The 16,282-nt window shown below is 58.0% G+C and overlaps 5 non-coding genes and 5 pseudogenes across 5 annotated transcripts; all 10 read left to right on the forward strand.

Annotated features, from left to right (window-relative positions):
- The first annotated feature begins 716 nt into the window (after positions 1-716).
- Positions 717-835, forward strand: LOC146637397 (5S ribosomal RNA). Its single transcript, XR_014905922.1, has one exon. It is a non-coding gene; the product is annotated as a 5S ribosomal RNA (ribosomal RNA).
- A 2,283-nt stretch (positions 836-3,118) lies between these two features.
- Positions 3,119-3,237, forward strand: LOC146637398 (5S ribosomal RNA; annotated as a pseudogene).
- Positions 3,238-6,110: 2,873 nt separating this feature from the next.
- Positions 6,111-6,229, forward strand: LOC146637399 (5S ribosomal RNA; annotated as a pseudogene).
- Positions 6,230-7,169: 940 nt separating this feature from the next.
- On the forward strand, positions 7,170-7,288 carry LOC146637400 (5S ribosomal RNA). The gene has a single exon (XR_014905923.1). It is a non-coding gene; the product is annotated as a 5S ribosomal RNA (ribosomal RNA).
- A 585-nt stretch (positions 7,289-7,873) lies between these two features.
- LOC146637401 (5S ribosomal RNA) lies at positions 7,874-7,992 on the forward strand (annotated as a pseudogene).
- A 622-nt stretch (positions 7,993-8,614) lies between these two features.
- On the forward strand, positions 8,615-8,733 carry LOC146637402 (5S ribosomal RNA; annotated as a pseudogene).
- A 1,844-nt stretch (positions 8,734-10,577) lies between these two features.
- LOC146637403 (5S ribosomal RNA) lies at positions 10,578-10,696 on the forward strand (annotated as a pseudogene).
- A 2,521-nt stretch (positions 10,697-13,217) lies between these two features.
- On the forward strand, positions 13,218-13,336 carry LOC146637404 (5S ribosomal RNA). Its single transcript, XR_014905793.1, has one exon. It is a non-coding gene; the product is annotated as a 5S ribosomal RNA (ribosomal RNA).
- A 746-nt stretch (positions 13,337-14,082) lies between these two features.
- LOC146637405 (5S ribosomal RNA) lies at positions 14,083-14,201 on the forward strand. The gene has a single exon (XR_014905924.1). It is a non-coding gene; the product is annotated as a 5S ribosomal RNA (ribosomal RNA).
- A 746-nt stretch (positions 14,202-14,947) lies between these two features.
- On the forward strand, positions 14,948-15,066 carry LOC146637406 (5S ribosomal RNA). The gene has a single exon (XR_014905925.1). It is a non-coding gene; the product is annotated as a 5S ribosomal RNA (ribosomal RNA).
- The last annotated feature ends 1,216 nt before the right edge of the window (positions 15,067-16,282 follow it).

The following is a 16,282-nucleotide window of genomic DNA, read 5'->3' on the forward strand; positions in this document are numbered from 1 at the left end:
ACAACACACCAGGCCCTGTGCTGGTTCCTGAGGCCACTTACACCACACCAGTGCCTGTGGCTTCTGGCTGAGGCGACTTACACCACACCAGGGCCTGTGGCTGCTGGCTGAGGCCACTTACACCACACCAGGGCCTGTGGCTGCTGGCTGAGGCCACCTACACCACACCAGGGCCTTAGTTGCTATTGAGGCCAATTACACCACACCAGGGTCTGTGGCTCTTGCTCAGGCCACTTACACCACACCAGGGCCTGTGGCACTGGCTGAGGCCACTTACACCACACCAGGGCCTGTGGCTGCTGGCTGAGGCCACTTACACCACACAAGGGCCTGTGGCTGCTGGCTGAGGCCACCTACACCACACCAGGGCCTGTGGCTGCTGGCTGAGGCCACTTACAACACACCAGGGCCTGTGGCTCTTGCTCAGGCCACTCATATCACACCAGGCCCTGTGCTTCTGGCCGAGGCCATCTTCACCAAACCAGGCCCTGTGCTGCTTGCTGTGGCCATGTACAACACACCAGGCCCTGTGCTGGTTCCTGAGGCCATCTTCAACAATCCAGGGCCTGTGCTGTTGGATAAATGCCAAACTGAGCCTTTGGGTTAGGGTATTATGCAAACATGCAGGTATGGTTATAGGATTGTCTTCGTAACTTCAGGTACTTGCCACCTCATCACTTGAATCCATAAATTGAGACATTGTGCTGTGGCCAGCAGCTTACGGCCATACCACCCTGAGCACGCCCGACCTCGTCTGATCTCGGAAGCTAAGCAGGGCTGGGCTTGGTTAGTACTTGGATGGGAGACTGCCTGGGAATACCTGGTGCTGTAAGCCTTTCATTTTCATGTCATTGAACCGCTTTTGATCCAGAGAAGGGGTGTATTAAAAGACCAAAAGCATCTGCCCATTAATGAGGGCACATTAACGACATTGCTTTTGGCTCTTTTCCAATGTCTTGTGCTGCTAGCTGATGCAACCTACACCACACAAGGGCCTGAGTGACCGGCTGGGGCCACTTACACCACATCAGGGCCTGTGGCTCTGGCTGAGGCCACTCACATCACACCAGGCCCTGCGCTTCTGGCCGAGGCCATCTTCACCAAACCAGGCCCTGTGGCTCTTGCTCAGGCCACTTACACCACACCAGGGCCTTATTTGCTATTGAGGCCACTTACACCACACCAGGGCCTGTGGCACTTGCTCAGGCCACTTACACCACACCAGGGCCCTTTTGCTGCTGGCTGAGGCCACTTACACCACACCAGTGCCTGTGGCTGCTGGCTGAGGCCACTTACACCACACCAGGGCCTGTGGCTGCTGGCTGAGGCCACCTACACCACACCAGGGCATTAGTTGCTATTGAGGCCAATTACACCACACCAGGGTCTGTGGCTCTTGCTCAGGCCACTTACACCACACCAGGGCCTGTGGCACTGGCTGAGGCCACTTACACCACACCAGGGCCTGTGGCTGCTGGCTGAGGCCACTTACACCACACCAGGGCCTGTGGCTGCTGGCTGAGGCCACGTACACCACACCAGGGCCTGTGGCTGCTGGCTGAGGCCACCTACACCACACCAGGGCCTGTGGCTGCTGACTGAGGCGACTTACACCACACCAGGGCCCTTTTGCTGCTGGCTGAGGCCACTTACACCACACCAGTGCCTGTGGCTTCTGGCTGAGGCGACTTACACCACACCAGGGCCTGTGGCTGCTGGCTGAGGCCACCTACACCACACCAGGGCATTAGTTGCTATTGAGGCCAATTACACCACACCAGGGTCTGTGGCTCTTGCTCAGGCCACTTACACCACACCAGGGCCTGTGGCACTGGCTGAGGCCACTTACACCACACCAGGGCCTGTGGCTGCTGGCTGAGGCCACCTACACCACACCAGGGCCTGTGGCTGCTGGCTGAGGCCACTTACAACACACCAGGGCCTGTGGCTCTTGCTCAGGCCACTCATATCACACCAGGCCCTGTGCTTCTGGCTGAGGCCACTTACACCACACCAGGGCCTGTGGCTGCTGGCTGAGGCCACCTACACCACACCAGGGCCTGTGGCTGCTGGCTGAGGCCACTTACACCACACCAGGGCCTGTGGCTGCTGGCTGAGGCCACCTACACCCCACCAGGGCCTGTGGCTGCTGGCTGAGGCGACTTACACCACACCAGGGCCCTTTTGCTGCTGGCTGAGGCCACTTACACCACACCAGTGCCTGTGGCTTCTGGCTGAGGCGACTTACACCACACCAGGCCCTGCGCTTCTGGCCGAGGCCATCTTCACCAAACCTGGCCCTCTGCTGCTAGCTGTGGCCATGTACAACACACCAGGCCCTGTGCTGGTTCCTGAGGCCACTTACACCACACCAGTGCCTGTGGCTTCTGGCTGAGGCGACTTACACCACACCAGGGCCTGTGGCTGCTGGCTGAGGCCACTTACACCACACCAGGGCCTGTGGCTCTTGCTCAGGCCACTCACATCACACCAGGCCCTGCGCTTCTGGCCGAGGCCATCTTCACCAAACCAGGCCCTGTGGCTCTTGCTCAGGCCACTTACACCACACCAGGGCCTTATTTGCTATTGAGGCCACTTACACCACACCAGGGCCTGTGGCTCTGGCTTAGGCCACTTACACCACACCAGGGCCTGTGGCTGCTGGCTGAGGCCACTTACACCACACCAGGGCCTGTGGCTCTTGCTCAGGCCACTTACACCACACCAGGGCCTGTGGCACTGGCTGAGGCCACTTAGACCACACCAGGGCCTGTGGCTGCTGGCTGAGGCCACTTACAACACACCAGGGCCTGTGGCTGCTGGCTGAGGCCACTTACACCAAACCAGGGCCTGTGGCTGCTTGCTGAGGCCATCTTCACCATACCAGGCCCTGTGCTGCTTGCTGTGGCCATGTAAAACACACCAGGTCCTGTGCTGGTTCTTGAGGCCATCTTCAACAATCCAGGGCCTGTGCTGTTGGATAAATGCCAAACTGAGCCTTTGGGTTAGGGTATTATGCAAACATGCAGGTATGGTTATAGGATTGTCTTCGTAACTTCAGGTACTTGCCACCTAATCACTTGAATCCATAAATTGAGACATTGTGCTGGGGACAGCAGCTTATGGCCATACCACCCTGAGCACCCCCGACCTCGTCTGATCTCGTAAGCTAAGCAGGGCTGGGCTTGGTTAGTACTTGGATGGGAGACTGCCTGGGAATACCTGGTGCTGTAAGCCTTTCATTTTCATGTCATTGAACCGCTTTTGATCCAGAGAAGGGGTGTATTAAAAGACCAAAAGCAGCTGCCCATTAATGAGGGCACATTAACGACACTGCTTTTGGCTCTTTTCCAATGTCTTGTGCTGCTAGCTGATGCCACCTACACCACACCAGGGCCTGTGGCTGCTGGCTGAGGCCAGTTACACCACACCAGAGCTTGTGGCTGCTGGCTGAAGCCACTTACACCACACCAGGGCCTTAGTTGCTATTGAGGCCAATTACACCACACCAGGGTCTGTGGCTCTTGCTCAGGCCACTTACACCACACCAGGGCCTGTGGCACTGGCTGAGGCGACTTACACCACACCAGGGCCTGTGGCTGCTGGCTGAGGCCACTTACACCACACCAGGGCCTGTGGCTGCTGGCTGAGGCCACCTACACCCCACCAGGGCCTGTGGCTGCTGGCTGAGGCGACTTACACCACACCAGGGCCCTTTTGCTGCTGGCTGAGGCCACTTACACCACACCAGTGCCTGTGGCTTCTGGCTGAGGCGACTTACACCACACCAGGGCCTGTGGCTGCTGGCTGAGGCGACTTACACCACACCAGTGCCTGTGGCTCTTGCTCAGGCCACTCACATCACACCAGGCCCTGCGCTTCTGGCCGAGGCCATCTTCACCAAACCAGGCCCTGTGCTGCTAGCTGATGCCACCTACACCACACCAGGGCCTGAGTGACCGGCTGGGGCCACTTACACCACATCAGGGCCTGTGGCTCTGGCTGAGGCCACTTACACCACACCAGGGCCTGTGGCTGCTGGCTGAGGCCAGTTACACCACACCAGAGCCTGTGGCTGCTGGCTGAAGCCACTTACACCACACCAGGGCCTTAGTTGCTATTGAGGCCACTTACACCACACCAGGGCCTGTGGCTGCTGGCTGAGGCCACCTACACCACACCAGGGCCTGTGGCTGCTGGCTGAGGCGACTTACACCACACCAGGGCCCTTTTGCTGCTGGCTGAGGCCACTTACACCACACCAGTGCCTGTGGCTTCTGGCTGAGGCGACTTGCACCACACCAGGGCCTGTGGCTGCTGGCTGAGGCCACTTACACCACACCAGGGCCTGTGGCTCTTGCTCAGGCCACTGACATCACACCAGGCCCTGCGCTTCTGGCTGAGGCCATCTTCACCAAACCAGGCCCTGTGGCTCTTGCTCAGGCCACTTACACCACACCAGGGCCTTATTTGCTATTGAGGCCACTTACACCACACCAGGGCCTGTGGCTCTGGCTTAGGCCACTTACACCACACCAGGGCCTGTGGCACTTGCTCAGGCCACTTACACCACACCAGGGCCTGTGGCTCTTGCTCAGGCCACTTACACCACACCAGGGCCTGTGGCACTGGCTGAGGCCACTTAGACCACACCAGGGCCTGAGTGACCGGCTGGGGCCACATACACCACATCAGGGCCTGTGGCTGCTGGCTGAGGCCACTTACACCACACCAGGGCCTGTGGCTGCTGGCTGAGGCCACCTACACCACACCAGGGCCTTAGTTGCTATTGAGGCCAATTACACCACACCAGGGTCTGTGGCTCTTGCTCAGGCCACTTACACCACACCAGGGCATTAGTTGCTATTGACGCCAATTACACCACACCAGGGTCTGTGGCTCTTGCTCAGGCCACTTACACCACACCAGGGCCTGTGGCACTGGCTGAGGCCACTTACACCACACCAGGGCCTGTGGCACTGGCTGAGGCCACTTAGACCACACCAGGGCCTGTGGCTGCTGGCTGAGGCCACCTACACCACACCAGGGCATTAGTTGCTATTGAGGCCAATTACACCACACCAGGGTCTGTGGCTCTTGCTCAGGCCACTTACACCACACCAGGGCCTGTGGCACTGGCTGAGGCCACTTACACCACACCAGGGCCTGTGGCTGCTGGCTGAGGCCACTTACACCACACCAGGGCCTGTGGCTGCTGGCTGAGGCCACTTACACCACACCAGGGCCTGTGGCTGCTGGCTGAGGCCACCTACACCACACCAGGGCCTGTGGCTGCTGACTGAGGCGACTTACACCACACCAGGGCCCTTTTGCTGCTGGCTGAGGCCACTTACACCACACCAGTGCCTGTGGCTTCTGGCTGAGGCGACTTACACCACACCAGGCCCTGCGCTTCTGGCCGAGGCCATCTTCACCAAACCTGGCCCTCTGCTGCTAGCTGTGGCCATGTACAACACACCAGGGCCCTTTTGCTGCTGGCTGAGGCCACTTACACCACACCAGTGCCTGTGGCTTCTGGCTGAGGCGACTTACACCACACCAGGGCCTGTGGCTGCTGGCTGAGGCCACTTACACCACACCAGGGCCTGTGGCTCTTGCTCAGGCCACTTACACCACACCAGGGCCTGTGGCACTGGCTGAGGCCACTTACACCACACCAGGGCCTGTGGCTGCTGGCTGAGGCCACTTACACCACACAAGGGCCTGTGGCTGCTGGCTGAGGCCACCTACACCACACCAGGGCCTGTGGCTGCTGGCTGAGGCCACTTACAACACACCAGGGCCTGTGGCTCTTGCTCAGGCCACTCATATCACACCAGGCCCTGCGCTTCTGGCCGAGGCCATCTTCACCAAACCAGGCCCTGTGCTGCTTGCTGTGGCCATGTACAACACACCAGGCCCTGTGCTGGTTCCTGAGGCCATCTTCAACAATCCAGGGCCTGTGCTGTTGGATAAATGCCAAACTGAGCCTTTGGGTTAGGGTATTATGCAAACATGCAGGTATGGTTATAGGATTGTCTTCGTAACTTCAGGTACTTGCCACCTCATCACTTGAATCCATAAATTGAGACATTGTGCTGGGGCCAGCAGCTTACGGCCATACCACCCTGAGCGCGCCCGACCTCGTCTGATCTCGGAAGCTAAGCAGGGCTGGGCTTGGTTAGTACTTGGATGGGAGACTGCCTGGGAATACCTGGTGCTTTAAGCCTTTCATTTTCATGTCATTGAACCGCTTTTGATCCAGAGAAGGGGTGTATTAAAAGACCAAAAGCATCTGCCCATTAATGAGGGCACATTAACGACATTGCTTTTGGCTCTTTTCCAATGTCTTGTGCTGCTAGCTGATGCAACCTACACCACACAAGGGCCTGAGTGACCGGCTGGGGCCACTTACACCACATCAGGGCCTGTGGCTCTGGCTGAGGCCACTTACACCACACCAGGGCCTGTGGCTGCTGGCTGAGGCCACTTACACCACACCAGGGCCTGTGGCTGCTGGCTGAGGCCACCTACACCACACCAGGGCATTAGTTGCTATTGAGGCCAATTACACCACACCAGGGTCTGTGGCTCTTGCTCAGGCCACTTACACCACACCAGGGCCTGTGGCACTGGCTGAGGCCACTTACACCACACCAGGGCCTGTGGCTGCTGGCTGAGGCCACTTACACCACACCAGGGCCTGTGGCTGCTGGCTGAGGCCACTTACACCACACCAGGGCCCGTGGCTCTTGCTCAGGCCACTTACACCACACCAGGGCCTGTGGCACTGGCTGAGGCCACTTAGACCACACCAGGGCCTGTGGCTGCTGGCTGAGGCCACTTACAACACACCAGGGCCTGTGGCTGCTGGCTGAGGCCACTTACACCAAACCAGGGCCTGTGGCTGCTTCCTGAGGCCATCTTCACCAAACCAGGCCCTGTGCTGCTTGCTGTGGCCATGTAAAACACACCAGGTCCTGTGCTGGTTCTTGAGGCCATCTTCAACAATCCAGGGCCTGTGCTGTTGGATAAATGCCAAACTGAGCCTTTGGGTTAGGGTATTATGCAAACATGCAGGTATGGTTATAGGATTGTCTTCGTAACTTCAGGTACTTGCCACCTAATCACTTGAATCCATAAATTGAGACATTGTGCTGGGGCCAGCAGCTTACGGCCATACCACCCTGAGCACGCCCGACCTCGTCTGATCTCGGAAGCTAAGCAGGGCTGGGCTTGGTTAGTACTTGGATGGGAGACTGCCTGGGAATACCTGGTGCTGTAAGCCTTTCATTTTCATGTCATTGAACCGCTTTTGATCCAGAGAAGGGGTGTATTAAAAGACCAAAAGCAGCTCCCCATTAATGAGGGCACATTAACGACATTGCTTTTGGCTGTTTTCCAATGTCTTGTGCTGCTAGCTGATGCCACCTACACCACACCAGGGCCTGAGTGACCGGCTGGGGCCACATACACCACATCAGGGCCTGTGGCTGCTGGCTGAGGCCACTTACACCACACCAGGGCCTGTGGCTGCTGGCTGAGGCCACTTACACCACACCAGGGCCTGTGGCTCTTGCTCAGGCCACTCACATCACACCAGGCCCTGCGCTTCTGGCCGAGGCCATCTTCACCAAACCAGGCCCTGTGCTGCTTGCTGTGGCCATGTACAACACACCAGGCCCTGTGCTGGTTCCTGAGGCCATCTTCAACAATCCAGGGCCTGTGCTGTTGGATAAATGCCAAACTGAGCCTTTGGGTTAGGGTATTATGCAAACATGCAGGTATGGTTATAGGATTGTCTTCGTAACTTCAGGTACTTGCCACCTAATCACTTGAATCCATAAATTGAGACATTGTGCTGGGGCTAGCATCTTACGGCCATACCACCCTGAGCACGCCCGACCTCGTCTGATCTCGTAAGCTAAGCAGGGCTGGGCTTGGTTAGTACTTGGATGGGAGACTGCCTGGGAATACCTGGTGCTGTAAGCCTTTCATTTTCATGTCATTGAACCGCTTTTGATCAAGAGAAGGGGTGTATTAAAAGACCAAAAGCAGCTCCCCATTAATGAGGACACATTAACGACATTGCTTTTGGCTGTTTTCCAATGTCTTGTGCTGCTAGCTGATGCCACCTACACCACACCAGGGCCTGAGTGACCGGCTGGGGCCACTTACACCACATCAGGGCCTGTGGCTGCTGGCTGAGGCCACTTACACCACACCAGGGCCTGTGGCTGCTGGCTGAGGCCACCTACACCACACCAGGGCCTTAGTTGCTATTGAGGCCAATTACACCACACCAGGGTCTGTGGCTCTTGCTCAGGCCACTCACATCACACCAGGCCCTGCGCTTCTGGCCGATGCCATCTTCACCAAACCTGGCCCTCTGCTGCTAGCTGTGGCCATGTACAACACACCAGGCCCTGTGCTGGTTCCTGAGCCATCTTCAACAATCCAGGGCCTGTGCTGTTGGATAAATGCCAAACTAAGCCTTTGGGTTAGGGTATTATGCAAACATGCAGGTATGGTTATAGGATTGTCTTCGTAACTTCAGGTACTTGCCACCTAATCACTTGAATCCATAAATTGAGACATTGTGCTGGGGCCAGCAGCTTACGGCCATACCACTCTGAGCACGCCCGACCTCGTCTGATCTCGGAAGCTAAGCAGGGCTGGGCTTGGTTAGTACTTGGATGGGAGACTACCTGGGAATACCTTGTGCTGTAAGTCTTTCATTTTCATGTCATTGAACCGCTTTTGATCCAGAGAAGGGGTGTATTAAAAGACCAAAAGCAGCTGCCCATTAATGAGGGCACATTAACGACACTGCTTTTGGCTCTTTTCCAATGTCTTGTGCTGCTAGCTGATGCCACCTACACCACACCAGGGCCTAAGTGACCGGCTGGGGCCACTTACACCACATCAGGGCCTGTGGCTCTGGCTGAGGCCACTTACACCACACCAGGGCCTGTGGCTGCTGGCTGAGGCCAGTTACACCACACCAGGGCCTTAGTTGCTATTGAGGCCACTTACACCACACCAGGGCCTGTGGCTCTTGCTCAGGCCACTCACATCACACCAGGCCCTGCGCTTCTGGCCGAGGCCATCTTCACCAAACCTGGCCCTCTGCTGCTAGCTGTGGCCATGTACAACACACCAGGCCCTGTGCTGGTTCCTGAGGCCACTTACACCACACCAGTGCCTGTGGCTTCTGGCTGATGCAACCTACACCACACAAGGGCCTGAGTGACCGGCTGGGGCAACTTACACCACATCAGGGCCTGTGGCTCTGGCTGAGGCCACTTACACCACACCAGGGCCTGTGGCTGCTGGCTGAGGCCACTTACACCACACCAGGGCCTGTGGCTGCTGGCTGAGGCCACTTACACCACACCAGGGCCTGTGGCTGCTGGCTGAGGCCACCTACACCACACCAGGGCATTAGTTGCTATTGAGGCCAATTACACCACACCAGGGTCTGTGGCTCTTGCTCAGGCCACTTACACCACACCAGGGCCTGTGGCACTGGCTGAGGCCACTTACACCACACCAGGGCCTGTGGCTGCTGGCTGAGGCCACCTACACCCCACCAGGGCCTGTGGCTGCTGGCTGAGGCGACTTACACCACACCAGGGCCCTTTTGCTGCTGGCTGAGGCCACTTACACCACACCAGTGCCTGTGGCTTCTGGCTGAGGCGACTTACACCACACCAGGCCCTGCGCTTCTGGCCGAGGCCATCTTCACCAAACCTGGCCCTCTGCTGCTAGCTGTGGCCATGTACAACACACCAGGCCCTGTGCTGGTTCCTGAGGCCACTTACACCACACCAGTGCCTGTGGCTTCTGGCTGAGGCGACTTACACCACACCAGGGCCTGTGGCTGCTGGCTGAGGCCACTTACACCACACCAGGGCCTGTGGCTCTTGCTCAGGCCACTCACATCACACCAGGCCCTGCGCTTCTGGCCGAGGCCATCTTCACCAAACCAGGCCCTGTGGCTCTTGCTCAGGCCACTTACACCACACCAGGGCCTTATTTGCTATTGAGGCCACTTACACCACACCAGGGCCTGTGGCTCTGGCTTAGGCCACTTACACCACACCAGGGCCTGTGGCTGCTGGCTGAGGCCACTTACACCACACCAGGGCCTGTGGCTCTTGCTCAGGCCACTTACACCACACCAGGGCCTGTGGCACTGGCTGAGGCCACTTAGACCACACCAGGGCCTGTGGCTGCTGGCTGAGGCCACTTACAACACACCAGGGCCTGTGGCTGCTGGCTGAGGCCACTTACACCAAACCAGGGCCTGTGGCTGCTTGCTGAGGCCATCTTCACCATACCAGGCCCTGTGCTGCTTGCTGTGGCCATGTAAAACACACCAGGTCCTGTGCTGGTTCTTGAGGCCATCTTCAACAATCCAGGGCCTGTGCTGTTGGATAAATGCCAAACTGAGCCTTTGGGTTAGGGTATTATGCAAACATGCAGGTATGGTTATAGGATTGTCTTCGTAACTTCAGGTACTTGCCACCTAATCACTTGAATCCATAAATTGAGACATTGTGCTGGGGCCAGCAGCTTACGGCCATACCACCCTGAGCACCCCCGACCTCGTCTGATCTCCTAAGCTAAGCAGGGCTGGGCTTGGTTAGTACTTGGATGGGAGACTGCCTGGGAATACCTGGTGCTGTAAGCCTTTCATTTTCATGTCATTGAACCGCTTTTGATCCAGAGAAGGGGTGTATTAAAAGACCAAAAGCAGCTCCCCATTAATGAGGGCACATTAACGACATTGCTTTTGGCTGTTTTCCAATGTCTTGTGCTGCTAGCTGATGCCACCTACACCACACCAGGGCCTGAGTGACCGGCTGGGGCCACATACACCACACCAGAGCTTGTGGCTGCTGGCTGAAGCCACTTACACCACACCAGGGCCTTAGTTGCTATTGAGGCCAATTACACCACACCAGGGTCTGTGGCTCTTGCTCAGGCCACTTACACCACACCAGGGCCTGTGGCTGCTGGCTGAGGCCACTTACACCACACCAGGGCCTGTGGCTGCTGGCTGAGGCCACCTACACCCCACCAGGGCCTGTGGCTGCTGGCTGAGGCGACTTACACCACACCAGGGCCCTTTTGCTGCTGGCTGAGGCCACTTACACCACACCAGTGCCTGTGGCTTCTGGCTGAGGCGACTTACACCACACCAGGGCCTGTGGCTGCTGGCTGAGGCGACTTACACCACACCAGTGCCTGTGGCTCTTGCTCAGGCCACTCACATCACACCAGGCCCTGCGCTTCTGGCCGAGGCCATCTTCACCAAACCAGGCCCTATGCTGCTAGCTGATGCCACCTACACCACACCAGGGCCTGAGTGACCGGCTGGGGCCACTTACACCACATCAGGGCCTGTGGCTCTGGCTGAGGCCACTTACACCACACCAGGGCCTGTGGCTGCTGGCTGAGGCCAGTTACACCACACCAGAGCCTGTGGCTGCTGGCTGAAGCCACTTACACCACACCAGGGCCTTAGTTGCTATTGAGGCCACTTACACCACACCAGGGCCTGTGGCTGCTGGCTGAGGCCACCTACACCACACCAGGGCCTGTGGCTGCTGGCTGAGGCGACTTACACCACACCAGGGCCCTTTTGCTGCTGGCTGAGGCCACTTACACCACACCAGTGCTTGTGGCTTCTGGCTGAGGCGACTTGCACCACACCAGGGCCTGTGGCTGCTGGCTGAGGCCACTTACACCACACCAGGGCCTGTGGCTCTTGCTCAGGCCACTCACATCACACCAGGCCCTGCGCTTCTGGCTGAGGCCATCTTCACCAAACCAGGCCCTGTGGCTCTTGCTCAGGCCACTTACACCACACCAGGGCCTTATTTGCTATTGAGGCCACTTACACCACACCAGGGCCTGTGGCTCTGGCTTAGGCCACTTACACCACACCAGGGCCTGTGGCACTTGCTCAGGCCACTTACACCACACCAGGGCCTGTGGCTCTTGCTCAGGCCACTTACACCACACCAGGGCCTGTGGCACTGGCTGAGGCCACTTAGACCACACCAGGGCCTGTGGCTGCTGGCTGAGGCCACTTACAACACACCAGGGCCTGTGGCTGCTGGCTGAGGCCACTTACACCAAACCAGGGCCTGTGGCTCTTGCTCAGGCCACTTACACCACACCAGGGCCTGTGGCTGCTGGCTGAGGCCACTTACACCAAACCAGGGCCTGTGGCTCTTGCTCAGGCCACTTACACCACACCAGGGCCTGTGGCTGCTGGCTGAGGCCACCTACACCACACCAGGGCCTGTGGCTGCTGGCTGAGGCCACTTACACCACACCAGGGCCTGTGGCTCTTGCTCAGGCCACTTACACCACATCAGGGCCTGTGGCTCTGGCTGAGGCCACTTACACCACACCAGGGCCTGTGGCTGCTGGCTGAGGCCACTTACACCACACCAGGGCCTGTGGCTGCTGGCTGAAGCCACTTACACCACACCAGGGCCTTAGTTGCTATTGAGGCCACTTACACCACACCAGGGCCTGTGGCTGCTGGCTGAGGCCACCTACACCACACCAGGGCATTAGTTGCTATTGAGGCCAATTACACCACACCAGGGTCTGTGGCTCTTGCTCAGGCCACTTACACCACACCAGGGCCTGTGGCACTGGCTGAGGCCACTTACACCACACCAGGGCCTGTGGCTGCTGGCTGAGGCCACTTACACCACACCAGGGCCTGTGGCTGCTGGCTGAGGCCACTTACACCACACCAGGGCCTGTGGCTGCTGGCTGAGGCCACCTACACCACACCAGGGCCTGTGGCTGCTGACTGAGGCGACTTACACCACACCAGGGCCCTTTTGCTGCTGGCTGAGGCCACTTACACCACACCAGTGCCTGTGGCTTCTGGCTGAGGCGACTTACACCACACCAGGGCCTGTGGCTGCTGGCCGAGGCCATCTTCACCAAACCAGGCCCTGTGCTGCTTGCTGTGGCCATGTACAACACACCAGGCCCTGTGCTGGTTCCTGAGGCCATCTTCAACAATCCAGGGCCTGTGCTGTTGGATAAATGCCAAACTGAGCCTTTGGGTTAGGGTATTATGCAAACATGCAGGTATGGTTATAGGATTGTCTTCGTAACTTCAGGTACTTGCCACTTAATCACTTGAATCCATAAATTGAGACATTGTGCTGGGGCCAGCAGCTTACGGCCATACCACCCTGAGCACACCCGACCTCGTCTGATCTCGGAAGCTAAGCAGGGCTGGGCTTGGTTAGTACTTGGATGGGAGACTGCCTGGGAATACCTGGTGCTGTAAGCCTTTCATTTTCATGTCATTGAACCGCTTTTGATCCAGAGAAGGTGTGTATTAAAAGACCAAAAGCAGCTCCCCATTAATGAGGGCACATTAACGACATTGCTTTTGGCTGTTTTCCAATGTCTTGTGCTGCTAGCTGATGCCACCTACACCACACCAGGGCCTGAGTGACCGGCTGGGGCCACTTACACCACATCAGGGCCTGTGGCTGCTGGCTGACGCCACGTACACCACACCAGGGCCTGTGGCTGCTGGCTGAGGCCACCTACACCACACCAGGGCCTGTGGCTGCTGACTGAGGCGACTTACACCACACCAGGGCCCTTTTGCTGCTGGCTGAGGCCACTTACACCACACCAGTGCCTGTGGCTTCTGGCTGAGGCGACTTACACCACACCAGGGCCTGTGGCTGCTGGCTGAGGCCACTTACACCACACCAGGGCCTGTGGCTCTTGCTCAGGCCACTCACATCACACCAGGCCCTGCGCTTCTGGCCGAGGCCATCTTCACCAAACCAGGCCCTGTGCTGCTTGCTGTGGCCATGTACAACACACCAGGCCCTGTGCTGGTTCCTGAGGCCATCTTCAACAATCCAGGGCCTGTGCTGTTGGATAAATGCCAAACTGAGCCTTTGGGTTAGGGTATTATGCAAACATGCAGGTATGGTTATAGGATTGTCTTCGTAACTTCAGGTACTTGCCACCTAATCACTTGAATCCATAAATTGAGACATTGTGCTGGGGCCAGCAGCTTACGGCCATACCACCCTGAGCACGCCCGACCTCGTCTGATCTCGGAAGCTAAGCAGGGCTGGGCTTGGTTAGTACTTGGATGGGAGACTGCCTGGGAATACCTGGTGCTGTAAGCCTTTCATTTTCATGTCATTGAACCGCTTTTGATCCAGAGAAGGTGTGTATTAAAAGACCAAAAGCAGCTCCCCATTAATGAGGGCACATTAACGACATTGCTTTTGGCTGTTTTCCAATGTCTTGTGCTGCTAGCTGATGCCACCTACACCACACCAGGGCCTGAGTGACCGGCTGGGGCCACTTACACCACATCAGGGCCTGTGGCTGCTGGCTGAGGCCACGTACACCACACCAGGGCCTGTGGCTGCTGGCTGAGGCCACCTACACCACACCAGGGCCTGTGGCTGCTGACTGAGGCGACTTACACCACACCAGGGCCCTTTTGCTGCTGGCTGAGGCCACTTACACCACACCAGTGCCTGTGGCTTCTGGCTGAGGCGACTTACACCACACCAGGGCCTGTGGCTGCTGGCTGAGGCCACTTACACCACACCAGGGCCTGTGGCTCTTGCTCAGGCCACTCACATCACACCAGGCCCTGCGCTTCTGGCCGAGGCCATCTTCACCAAACCAGGCCCTGTGCTGCTTGCTGTGGCCATGTACAACACACCAGGCCCTGTGCTGGTTCCTGAGGCCATCTTCAACAATCCAGGGCCTGTGCTGTTGGATAAATGCCAAACTGAGCCTTTGGGTTAGGGTATTATGCAAACATGCAGGTATGGTTATAGGATTGTCTTCGTAACTTCAGGTACTTGCCACCTAATCACTTGAATCCATAAATTGAGACATTGTGCTGGGGCCAGCAGCTTACGGCCATACCACCCTGAGCACGCCCGACCTCGTCTGATCTCGGAAGCTAAGCAGGGCTGGGCTTGGTTAGTACTTGGATGGGAGACTGCCTGGGAATACCTGGTGCTGTAAGCCTTTCCTTTTCATGTCATTGAACCGCTTTTGATCCAGAGAAGGGGTGTATTAAAAGACCAAAAGCATCTGCCCATTAATGAGGGCACATTAACAACACTGCTTTTGGCTCTTTCCCAATGTCTTGTGCTGCTAGCTGATGCCACCTACACCACACCAGGGCCTGAGTGACCGGCTGGGGCCACTTACACCACATCAGGGCCTGTGGCTCTGGCTGAGGCCACTTACACCACACCAGGGCCTGTGGCTGCTGGCTGAGGCCAGTTACACCACACCAGAGCCTGTGGCTGCTGGCTGAAGCCACTTACACCACACCAGGGCCTTAGTTGCTATTGAGGCCACTTACACCACACCAGGGCCTGTGGCTGCTGGCTGAGGCCACCTACACCACACCAGGGCCTGTGGCTGCTGGCTGAGGCGACTTACACCACACCAGGGCCTGTGGCTGCTGGCTGAGGCCACTTACACCACACCAGGGCCTGTGGCTCTTGCTCAGGCCACTCACATCACACCAGGCCCTGCGCTTCTGGCTGAGGCCATCTTCACCAAACCAGGCCCTGTGGCTCTTGCTCAGGCCACTTACACCACACCAGGGCCATATTTGCTATTGAGGCCACTTACACCACACCAGGGCCTGTGGCTCTGGCTTAGGCCACTTACACCACACCAGGGCCTGTGGCACTTGCTCAGGCCACTTACACCACACCAGGGCCTGTGGCTCTTGCTCAGGCCACTTACACCACACCAGGGCCTGTGGCTCTGGCTGAGGCCACTTACACCACACCAGGGCCTGTGGCTGCTGGCTGAGGCCAGTTACACCACACCAGAGCCTGTGGCTGCTGGCTGAAGCCACTTACACCACACCAGGGCCTTAGTTGCTATTGAGGCCACTTACACCACACCAGGGCCTGTGGCTGCTGGCTGAGGCCACCTACACCACACCAGGGCCTGTGGCTGCTGGCTGAGGCGACTTACACCACACCAGGGCCCTTTTGCTGCTGGCTGAGGCCACTTACACCACACCAGTGCTTGTGGCTTCTGGCTGAGGCGACTTGCACCACACCAGGGCCTGTGGCTGCTGGCTGAGGCCACTTACACCACACCAGGGCCTGTGGCTCTTGCTCAGGCCACTTACACCACACCAGGGCCTGTGGCACTTGCTCAGGCCACTTACACCACACCAGGGCCTGTGGCTCTTGCTCAGGCCACTTACACCACA

The sequence above is a fragment of the Diplotaxodon limnothrissa genome, linkage group LG3, assembly GCF_057381915.1.
Source record: "Diplotaxodon limnothrissa isolate DT_005_m linkage group LG3, D_limnothrissa_male_GT1.1, whole genome shotgun sequence".
NCBI lineage: Eukaryota > Metazoa > Chordata > Actinopteri > Cichliformes > Cichlidae > Diplotaxodon > Diplotaxodon limnothrissa.